This window comes from Octopus bimaculoides, chromosome 25, assembly GCF_001194135.2.
Source record: "Octopus bimaculoides isolate UCB-OBI-ISO-001 chromosome 25, ASM119413v2, whole genome shotgun sequence".
NCBI lineage: Eukaryota > Metazoa > Mollusca > Cephalopoda > Octopoda > Octopodidae > Octopus > Octopus bimaculoides.
Genome location: NC_069005.1, coordinates 13249827 through 13254731, shown reverse-complemented (window position 1 = coordinate 13254731; position 4905 = coordinate 13249827).

The window sequence follows — 4905 nt, the reverse complement described above, 5'->3', positions numbered from 1 at the left end:
TATATATATGTCGCAGAATTTTAAAAAAAACGGCCTTATGAGTCTATCTGAGTGTATATGACTCGGGAAGGACTGTTATCCTTTTTAATACTAACAATCTGGGTCATCAGACATTTTGTAAATACATTCATTAAGCGGAGTAGTAAAAATGTGCAAGAATTTATCAAGAGTTCAACATACGATTTATTTTTTTACTGTTGTTATGTAAATTCCAGAGATAACGTATAGCTTCAGTGTTAGAGACAATCTCATTTGTTATAGGAAGAATTCAAAAAATTTAAAAAAGGAAAGACAACACACAGATACCCAAATATTTATGTACAAACACACATATATCAACCCGTACACATGCACCTATGTGCATATATACATACGTGTGTATGTTTATGTATATATTTATGTATGCATTTATATATATATATATGTATATATATATATATAACATGCATACACAAACATGCACACACATATACATACATACACACACACACACACACACACACACACACACACACACACATATATATATATATATATATATTATAGACACACACACACATATATATACATACACAATATAGATGCAGAAACACACACATATACACATATATATGTATATAATATATATATATATATATATATATATATATATATATATATATATATATATATATATATCTATATACAGAACATAAATGCACAAACACACACCTATATACACACATATACATAATATATACATGTATACCCACATGGATATACATACACACACATATATACGTGTATACAAACACCCACATAGACATATGTATTAAATCACAGTGTTATAGCAACACCTATTTTATTGCTAGATTTTCTTTTCTTTTTTTTTTTTTTGTTATCAAACACTTCATCAAATTTGTGTTACCTTCATGGTTACTTTTTATACACTTCCACCCACACAGTCACCAATTTACTTGTACCACACGCCACTATATGATATTGTGGTTAACGAGACAGTGAGAGAATGCGTGCGTGTGTTTGTGTCTGTATGTGTACGTGTTTGTGTGTATGTGTGTGTGTGTGTGTGAGACAGAGAGGGAGAGAGAAAGCGAGAGGACGAGAGAGAGAGAGAATGAAAGAGAGATAGCGAGAAAGAGAGTGATGTGGTGAATGAAAGAGAGAGAGAGAAAGAGAGAAATGTAAGAAGAAAGAGAATGAAACTATTTACTATTCACATTGAAACTAATGCATATATATACACATGTATGTCATTATTCAGTTTATTTCAAGATTTCTTGCCAATAGAGAAAGAACTGGTTTCTAACCTAAATCCAAGGCTCCTTCATTGAAATTTCAACATCAACAACAGGGTATTTTTGTATGTATGTATGTGCAGATTTGATGTCTTGCAAACAACTTGCACATGCAAGTGCTACCAGTAGAGAACCCTGCATACCGGAAGCCAGTAAGCGTATGGGGTCATCAGGAGAGAATGCGCGCCGTTTCGGAGCCTACCCTCGACAGCATCAATGCGCACTGCCCCCCCCCCTCACTGATATGAGGTCCCACTTGCTAGATCAACTGTTTTATATATGTATTCTCATGTATATAGTAGCATATATAGACATGCTCATATATATTTAAATGATAAACTTCTTTAAGTTTTACAGATTTTTACAGTTTCAGTGATCGATTGGATCTGTAGTCTTCGAATTAGCTTTCTCCTTTCTGGTTTTCAGAAGCCTAATTTCTCAAGATTGGTATTTAGGCACGTGTTACATATCCCGGGGCCCCAATAATTACAGGTATATTACTGAACTTGTCATCTGGATAGAGTAACTGCAGATTTCTCAATAGTTCAGGGTAGGTGTTCTCTTTTTCACTAATCTTCACCTTTATATTTGAATGTATGTATGTACGTAATTATACACACACACCTACACACAAATATAGAAAAACTGTAGGACCGCTTCAATAAATGTGTGAATCTGAGAGGGGAATATCTTGAATAAAATCATAATTACCTGATCTTCCTGCAAGTCTAGTGGCGTGGACAAATGGTTTAATGGTTAGGGTGTTGCGCTCACGTGTGTGATATCGTGGATTCGATTCCCTGTCTGGGTTTTGCGTTGTATTCTTGAGCAAAACACTTCATCTCACGTTGCTTTACGATTACTTCGACCTCTGGCGCATAGCACAGCGTGGTGTTGGTGGTGGAAGGAGGAGCCGATGTACTGCACAAACATTTAAATTATTATCAACAAATCATCTGTGCAGCTTAAGCCAGAGACTGCAGAAAGCTCATCTATCGTCTGTGACACGAGAGTCCATGACACACATACGTACAAACGCACGCACGCACACACACACACACACACACACACACACACACACACACACACTCTCTCTCTCTCTGTCTCTCTCTCTCTCACACACACACATACATAATACATGCATATGTATTTACATACAAACTTCTATTGTAGAGGTGCGTGGTTTAGTGGTTTGGGTGTTGAACTCATGATCGTAAGATTGTGGTTTCGATTCCTGGACTGGTGTGTTGTGTTGTGTTCTTGAGCAAAATACTTCATTTCACATTGCTCCAGTCCACTCAGAGGAAAAAATGAGTAGCCCTGCGACGGACTGGCGTCCTGCCCCGGTGGGGGAATTTATGCGCAATGGAAACGGGGAAACAGCCCCTTATGAGCCGGAATGGCTCGAGAAGGTAACTTTACCTATTTTACATACATACATACATACATACATACATACATACATACATACATACACACATGCGTACATGAAGAACATACATACATACCTGCATGGTAAGAGAAATAGTACATCTAAGGACCATTAATAAGGAGTTGGAAAATATAGTACCCAAGATGCACTTTCAGCTTCATATCCATTATTATTGGAGCAACAGGATACATAGCAATCTGTCTGGAGCAAAGTATGACTGAACTTGGGATCCTGGAGAGAGAAAGCAAATCCTTAATCCATAGGCTACAAATAATCACGATATCTGGGACGATAAAAATCTGCAAGACATTCTCAAGATTTAAAGGATGATGGTTAAACTAAAATACTTTTCTTCACAACCTTGCTACCAAGAAGGTGACGAGGAAAAATTTACTGTAAAATTGGAAAGGGAAAGAGAAGAACATATCTATGCATACACACGCATGAACTTACATACGTACGTGCGCATGCGCAGTGAAGTGCGACACGTAACCAAACCCTCCGGAGAGAGACTCATACCGATGTCGTCATCGTTGTCCTTATACTATCTTTTTAGGTCATACGTACTTGGAGTTGGGAAACGAGTCTTTGAAATCCTATGTTTTTTTTTTTGTATTTGTTTCTTACGATATTTTGGCACTGGCGAAGTTTCTGATAATTTCTATACCGAGAATATATGTTAAGCTATAAAGACCAGTCGTTTTATTTATTACTTATTTATTATTGAAGAGGTAATTTGTAAGATTACGTAATATTTCAATAGTTATTATGTAATTATGACGACAAAGTGAAGAAACGCGTGTATGTTTTATGAAGCACTGAATACCATATAAACAAGACCATCAGCTCTTGTTAGATTCGTTAGTCCGGATTTTTCAAGCTGATGACGAACAACATTTCAAAACGTCGGGGTACCAGAATTTCTCGCAATAATGACTCGTCATAAAGGACAAATTCTTCTACTGTGACAGACACGACAATGATTAGCATATTTGTGTTGGAATCTGCCGGAATATATTAAGAATAGACGTGCAAGTCGATGTTTCGATTCTCGCCGTTCACCGGGCAAATAACAGTTTTACTCTATGCATGTATGTATGTATGTATGTATTATATGTGTGTATGTGTGTGCGTTTGTGAGTGTATATATATATATATATGCACACACACACACACACTCGTAAATAACTTGATACAGATAAAGGAAAGTCGTTAAATGGATACAGTTAAATTGCTACATAAATTGTTATATAACCCAACTGATGAATAGATAGATAGATAGATAGAGAGAGAGAGGGGGGAAGAGAGAGACAGGGGGAAGTAGATTGATTTGTTGTTGGAGGGACAGACAGAGTTAAAGGAGTGTGAAACAAGAGATAATATGGATGAACCTTCGCTCCTCTGTGTGCGTGTGTGTGTCAGTATTTCTTATGAACGTCTGTACGTTTTTAGTATAACTAGATACATGTCTACGTGCGCACCCAGGCACACATGCACATGCACACACGAAAACACACACACACACACTCACGTATATGCGCGAGCCTCTCTCAGATCAGAGTGTGTATATGTTTGTGCGCTGGTGAGAGAGAATGAGTGCTTATGTTGCCGAGTGATTTATAGTTTCACTACCCGGTTTATTAAATTATTGCATTAAACTATAATGTTGAAGTTTTGCAGCCTACATTGGCGCCTTCTGCTCTCCTACTTCGCACATACGCGCATATATACTTGTATACATATATAGATATGTACGGCATATATACACAAATATAATGCGTACTTGCATACGTATAATGCCTATATGCATGAATACATACATACAATACATTCATACATACATACATACGCAGATACGTGCAGGTAATATTTGGCACATACATACATATATATAGCTGTATACATAGATTGATATGTACGGCATATATACACACATACAATACGAACGTGCATACATATAAAGCCTATATACATGTATACATAAATATAATACATTCATTCATACTTACATACGCAGATGCATGTACGTAATACATGTATAAATGCATAGATACGTACATACACACACATGCATAAATGTATACAGCGATATGCACGAATAATACATGCATTCGTATATAAAGATACATACGTATAAACAATACATAGATATAGATATTCATACATACATACATCCAT